This window comes from Lipotes vexillifer, unplaced genomic scaffold (genome assembly GCF_000442215.2).
Source record: "Lipotes vexillifer unplaced genomic scaffold, Lipotes_vexillifer_v1.1 scaffold73, whole genome shotgun sequence".
NCBI classification, from domain to species: domain Eukaryota; kingdom Metazoa; phylum Chordata; class Mammalia; order Artiodactyla; family Lipotidae; genus Lipotes; species Lipotes vexillifer.
Window position 1 is genome coordinate 472,217 of NW_006772656.1, and position 7,802 is coordinate 480,018.

Consider the following 7,802-nt stretch of genomic DNA (forward strand, 5'->3'; position numbering starts at 1 on the left):
CAAAGTATATATCCTAATATACTATATCCTTATTTGTGAATATTTACACATAATGATGTCATTAATGAAAGTTGACTTCACCAAAAAGCTGCTTTAGCTCTGACTGGGTAGGAGGTATATAGATTACCGAATCCTTACCTTCCCTTGAAGAAAGTGAATAGATAGTGTCTAAAAACACATACAATATCAGAAGATATAGCTAAAGGTTGAAAGTGGCTGCTTTGGAAACTAGCAGCGTCATGAGAAGGGAGGTTGGGGCAGGGGACTGTGCTTTGTTATTGATGGATGTTTTAAGCTATGTACTTTTACCACTTTGATTTTCTTAAAAAGTAAATGAATTACACCAGCACTTCCAGATGTGTATTGTTCATGGTGCAAAACAACAACCAAAAACAAAAAAAAACAAAAAAAAACTAACGTGTACATGATATATGATTTTAAAGTCTGGGGGAAAAAGGTACATTCAAGATTGCAAATCTGTGATATAGAGACAGGAGGAACTGAGGAAGAGAGGAAAAAGACCATTTGAGATGTGGGTTATGACTTCATTTGTATGACTTCATATATATTTGTTTTATTAAAGTCTTATCCCTACAGAAATGTAACGAAGACTTCTGGTCTTTTCCTCTGCTTCCTTGGCCCAATCTGCCTTTTTTCCTGCCTCCGTATTCAAACCAGTATTTATACATTACAAACACCAGTCTTTGGTGTATGACGTTTGGTCAAAAAAAACCAAAAAAGTGATATCTCAGTTCAGAAAATCCCTTACCACATCAATGATGATTGGGGAAGATTGATGCTTGTTTTAGGTCCCCAGACCTTGGTTTTTATTTATTTTTGGCTGCTTTGGGTCTTCGTTGCTGCATGCGGGATTTTCTCTAGTTGCGGCGAGCAGGGGCTACTCTTTGTTGCGGTGAGTGGGCTTCTCATTGCGGTCGCTTCTCGTTGCTGAGCACGGACTCTAGGCACATGGGCTTCAGTAGTTGTGGCACACAGGCTCAGCAGTTGCGGCTCATGGGCTTTAGAGCACAGGCTCAGTGGTTGTGGCGCACGGGCTTAGTTGCTCGTCGGCATGTAGGCTCTTCCCAGACCAGGGCTCAAACCCATGTCCCCTGCATTGGCAGGTGGATTCTTAACCACTATACCACCAGGGAAGTCCCCAGACCTTGGTTTTTAACACCTTTCCTGCAAAAGAAGAAGTATTACCTTTGAAATTTCTGATTTTAATATCATGTAAGATGTTGCTATTCCATGGACCAGAAGTATCAGCATCACTCAGAAATTCATCAGCCAGAATCCCAGGCCTCACCTCAGAATCTGCATTTTTTAACAAGCTCCCAGGTAATTCATATGTATGTGATGGTTTGTGGTTCATATGCATGCTAATGTATGAGAAGCAGTGATCTAGAGGTATTTATGATAAACAGCACTAACATTATTTATATTGCATAGTTCTTTGATTTTAGAATCCTTTTATTTTAGCAACTGTCAAGCAGTTTATGGACTCCACTTTGAATCTTTCCAGTTAGCAGCTTTTTTTTTTTTTTTTTTACATTACACATTCTCATAGGAAATCTATGCACAAATTTATTAAATACACCCTGGGAATCCTAGTACTGCATCCTATGATCACACAGCCTCTAACAATGAAATGTACGTTGTATCATGGTGAAGCATCAAGTAGGCTGATTCAAGTTACCAATCAAATTTATTGTTTGAGCAATAAATACTACAAAACATATGTAATTCCATTCCATTTTTTAAAAAGTCATTTATTCAGGCTTCCCTGGTGGCGCAGTGGTTGAGAGTGCGCCTGCCGTTGCAGGGGACACGGGTTCGTGCCCCGGTCCGGGAAGATCCCACATGCCGCGGAGCGGCTGGGCCCATGAGCCATGGCCACTGGGCCTGCGCGTCCTGAGCCTGTGCTCCGCCACGGGAGAGGCCACAACAGTGAGAGGCCCGTGTATCGCCAAAAAAAAAAAAAAAAAAAGTCATTTATTCAACAAGTACTTGGGCACCTATTCAAATGTCAGGCATTGTTCTAGGCATTAGGAATATCATACTGAAAAACTGGAAAAAATTTCTTCCCTCATGAAACTTACATTCTAGTTGAAAAGATAAGTAAGAAAAATATAGCATACTTGAGATAGTGATGAAGACTAAGGAAAAAAATCAGGGAGGGGAGATGAAAAAATGTGAGGATGTGATAGAGTCTTACAAAGACTGGCAGTGAAGACCTAACAGCAGAATACTGAGCAAAGAGATGAAGGAAGTGAAGTATGGAAGCGTCAGTGTAAAAATCGATGAAGAGCCACTCGAAGAAGGAAGTAGAAAGTTTAATTCGAGCCAACCTGAGGATTATAACCCAGGAGACAGACTTTCAGAAAGCTCTGAGGACTGTTCCACCCACTAGAGGTCAAAGCACAGTTATATAAGATTTTGAGACAAAGGGTTGTACAGATAACATACTGACAGTTTACATAGTCCAACAAGACTAATAGTGGGTTATTGTTAGCCTTTACAGGATTGAGAAAGGAATGTTGTCTCCTAAGGAGTTACCTTCCTGGCCCCAGAAGGAAATAGCTTTATTTTGGTGGCATTTCTGTGTTTTTCAAGGGGATCTAGTTAATGTGCAATGCAGATGCACAATGCACACTAAAAGGGAGAGGGTAGTGGCTCAAATGGGCAGAGAGGGAATTTTATGTTTAAAATTTCTTGTCCCATCTTAAAATAATTTATTTTATCAGTAGCAGAATAATGGCTCCCAAGATATCCATATCCTAGTTCTGGGAAACTGTGAATATGTTACTTTACATGACAAAAAGGACTTTGCAGATGTGATTAACTTAAAGATCTTGAAATAGAGAGAGTATCCTGGATTATCCAGGTGTGCCCAATGTAATCATTATAAGTGAAAGAAGGAAGGGGAGTCAGAGTAAGTGAAGACGTGATGGCAGGCAGCCTCCAGAAGCTGGAAAAGGCAAGGCTCTCCCCTAGAACATCCAGAAGAAACACAGCCCTGCCAACACCTTAACTTTAGTCCAGTGATACTGATTTCAGATTTCTGACCTCCAGAGCTGTGAGATAATAAATTTGTGTTGTTTTAATCCACCCAGTAATTTGTTACAGTGCAATAGGAAACTAATACAGGCAGCTAGACCTGTGGTTGTACAGACAAGTTATCTGCTTTAGCAGACATCTTCAAAATTACAATGGCTTTATAAAACAAACATTTATTTCACTTATGTACTGCACGTTGTCTAGGGGCTCGGCGGCACAGAAACTTTCAGGGATCTAGCTCCTGTGGCCCAGTGAGTGCCTCCACCATGCCCTAGGCCTCACAGTCCTCTGCTGACTTGATGATACAGGAAGAAAGAGCATAGATGATCACAAAGGCAAATTTAAATGACTGAGCATGGAGGAGGCAAAAGATACCTCCACCTGTGTGCCATTGGCTAGAACTTGGGTAATTACAAGGCCACCTCTAACATTCCAAGAGAGACTGGGAACTGTACTTTATGTGCCTAAACAAAAGGAAATTGGTTTAGTAACATAGCCAATCTGTTACAATCCACCTTTCACGTGACCAAGTGTCTGTGTATACCTTTATCCTGTACATAGAACATAGTCAACTCTTTCTGCAAGGGATGTAACCCCAAGTCCCAGTCACTACACCCCACTCAAAGTCCAGATCTCCAGTGATGTGAAATTCTTTCCATCAGGTCTGGATGTTAAAGGAAACCAGAATATACTACCCTAAACAGGAGAATGCAAAGAATCTCATGAGAGTTTTGAAATGGCCAAGGCTGGAAGTAACTCAGGTCACTCCTGCCCATATTCCACTGGTCAGAACTCAGTCACGTGACCACACAAAACTAAGGCAGTAGCTATGCTCAAGAAGAGGAGACAAGCACTCCAAGTAAGGGGATGAGTAAGAACAAAGGGTGGTTCTAGTCTTTCGTTACCTATCATTCGGATAAAAGTTCTGTTTACTTTACTAAATGAATTTATTTTACTTGCAGTTCCATAGCCCTATTTACTTTTTCTTTTTAATTAATTAATTTATTTTTTATTTTTCGCTGCATTGGGTCTTTGGTCCTGCGCACGGGCTTCCTCTAGTTGCAGCAAGCGGTGGCTTCTCTTGTTGCAGAGCACAAGCTCTAGGTGCGTGGGCTTCAGTAGTTGTGGCGCGCGGGCTTCAGTAGTTGTGGCATGAGGGCCCAGTAGTTGTGGCTCACGGGCTGTAGAGCACAGGCTCAGTAGTTGTGGCGCACGGGCTTAGTTGCTCCGCGGAATGTGGGATCTTCCTGGACCAGGGCTTGAATCCGCGTCCCCTGTGTTGGTAGGCGGATTCTTTTTTTTTTGCAGTACGTGGGCCTCTCACTGTTGTGGCCTCTCCCATTGCGGAGCACAGGCTCCAGACGTGCAGGCTCAGCGGCCATGGGTCACGGGCCCAGCCGCTCCGCATCATGTGGGATCTTCCCAGACCGGGGCATGAACCCGTGTCCCCTGCATCGTCAGGCGGACTCTCAACCACTGCACCTCCAAGGAAGCCCTGGTAGGTGGATTCTTAACCACTGCACCACCAGGGAAGCCCTTACTTTTTCTTTTTAATTAATTAATTAATTTGGCTGCAGAGGGTCTTAGTTGCGGCACACGGGATATTCGATGCAGCACATGGGCTCCAGAGCGCATGGGCTCAGTAATTACAGCACATGGGCTTAGCTGCCCCAAGGCATGTGGACTGTTAGTTCCCCAACCAGGGATTGAACCTGCATCCCCTGCATTGGAAGGCGGATTCTTAACCACTGGACCACTAGGGAAGTCCCCGTATTTACTTTTGTGGTTAGCACTTTATGTAAGGCAACTTATTTTGAGTATTTCGTTTGTCCATGCTTTTCTGGAAAGAAAGCATACAGCACATATTAAAGAAAGTATTCATAGATACAGAAAAACATATACTAGTGAAATAGAATAATACAGTTTTTTAGCATTTAGATTCTTCTTCTCCCCTTTCTTCCCCAATATCTCTAATCCAGTTTTCATTGCAGTTTTTGTTTTAAATAGGAGAGAAGTTAGGATGAAAGAAGATGGAAGGACTTGCTGTTCCAAGGCAGGGAGTGTGGTCAGCACACAGTCCCCAGCTGTCAGCCCCTTTCTGGTCAGCACATGCCTTCAGCCATGCTGAGGTCCTGTGCATCCTGCTGTAGGAACAGGGAAATGCCTGGGTTTAGTGTATGGATGGTTCATCTTAGTATGTGGTGCATATGGCACTCACTCAGGAGCGGCCTTGAAAGGTAGTAGTGAAAGGAAATCCTCCCTATGGGGGAGAGCTTCAGACTCATCCACTTTGTGGGGAAAGAAGTGGCCTGAGGTTAGAATGAATATATATATATATACACATATATACATACACACACACACACACACACACACATATATATACATATATATACACATGCACATTGTGTATGTATGTGTATATGTTATATATAATTTTATATGCACACACACACTCATGGGTAGTGCTGAATTACCTATCTCTCATCAGGGTACTAGAAGCAAAAATATTACAATATAGCTGTGTTAATAATTATTGTCAATTAGCCTTTTTCTGATATCCACATCCTATGAAATTGTAAAAAGCAAAAGCAAAACCAAAACAAACAAACAAAGCTGACCCATCAACAATCTCAATTAATTATCCTAGCACAAAAAGGTAATTTTCACGTGGCCAAGACAGCCCAATAGAGTGTTTTGGCTAAAAGGAAGAACAAAGAAGGAAAAATACCCCACATTCAAGACAGGCAGCACTACATTATTCAACATTTCTGGAAAATGGCCCTAGGTCATGATGACTCAAATTTAACTTGCCAGTTTATTAAAAGGCTACAATGTGACTAAAAATAGTGCAACAGCTTGCCTTCCCTCTATAAAATTCTTCTTTATTCCAAGAGAATCCCCCTTTAAGAATGTCCGAGAAGCCAGGGGTTTTTTCTGATTCCCTTGATATCAAATGCAAGATAAGATTATGACAAGTGCTCATAATCTAACCTGTCTGAGATTTTTCTTTCATATCTGTGCCTATCAGTGCCCAGCTACACAGTTCTGGGACACTTAAATACTGAGGTTCTGTTCTGCAATCCTTCTAACATAAAAGTATCTTTCCAAAAATATACCCCCAGTCCAAGGAGATGTATGGAATATATCTCCACAGTGTGACTCCTTGTGAAACCCTGAGTTGAAAATAATTCTATCTTTGCTTGAAGATCTAATTGCCCATGAGCTGAGTTCATCATGGATTACCTGAGAAGCTGCAGCTTATACACTGCTTTCCAGAGTCGCAATCTCTTGTAAATTACAAGAGTTGAGTGCTACTTAATCTAATAATACTGCACATTTAACCGGCTTTTTATGGATATTTATCAACCATGCTTTGCCAAACATTTGTCTACAAGGCATCTGCCTGCTGTTTTAACCAGGATGACTTCATCACTGTTGTAAATAAATGTAGACCTGTTGAATGATGGAGTGATCATAGTTCCTGCAAACTAAACAGGGACACTGAACCCGAGAGTTGATGTACCTCTAAGAAAAGTGGACGTATAATGTTGTCCCTGCCAGATGAAAGCAAACTGCTTCTGGTATTCTGGTGATTGGGAAACAGAAAGATGAATTTGCAGGTCAGTAACTGCCTATACAACTATGGTGGTATTGCTTTGCTTCAGCAAAGAGCCATCTGAAACAGGAGCTAAATTTAACCCAGGGACAATGATTTCAGACTTCTGGGCCCCAGAATTTAAGAGAATATATTTGTGTTATTTTAAGCCACCTGGTTTGTGGTAATTTGTCACAGCAGCTATGGGAATCTAATAGTAGCTATGTTGAGAGAAAAGGAATGTTGTTGTTCCTGAATATAATGAACAATTTTCCAAGGTCATCTTTCCTGCTTCAAAATGGGAGTCTTGAACTTCTTAAGAACCACTTTCATCAGCTCATCACCATAGTATCATGAGAGCCTCAAGTTTAAGGTTTTTGTAATCTGGAGCATGAATGTAAATAGATAAAGAAAGAGGATCTATACCTTCAGCTCTTACTTATTCACTCAGTGAGAACCTGGGGCTGCATCTAGTGATGCCCATGCCTGAAACATGCTATCTGTGTTTAGTATATTACAAAGGAATACTGCTGTGACTTTATAGGTTTATGTATCCTTTTATGAGTAGGTGCTTTTCAATTCCCATTAGACTATTCACAATACTCGCAAATGAATCTTTTTTTTTCACTAAAAAAAAAGAAGAATTTACAGATATAAAGAACACCTAAAGTCAAAAATTTAAAAACTCAGAAATACAAATGGATGTAAAACAGGAAGGTATGAAAAGCGTTGACAGAACATACAACAGAAATTTAATAAAAATTTCAAAGCAACTCAGAAAAGAAGACTAAATTAAAATTTCCAAGGAAGGAGATTTGACTGAAAAACATAATGAGAGATATTGAGGAGATAAATAAAGACAACCAAGAGAATGAACTGAAATAAGGACAGAGGTAAAAATGATCAGAGAAAAGGCTATAGTGATAGAAGATAGGCAAAGATCATCTAACATCCATACAATTGGAGCTTCTAAAAAAGAAAACAAAACAAATAGAATAGAAAACCAAAACCCAAAAATATCTTCCAGAAAGAAAAAAAGATCTGAATCAATGTATTAAAAAGGCCCACCCTGTTCCTCGAAAAATTATTCTGAAATGATCAATTATTAAACATGTCCTAGTAAAACTATTAGACTTTAAAAGTA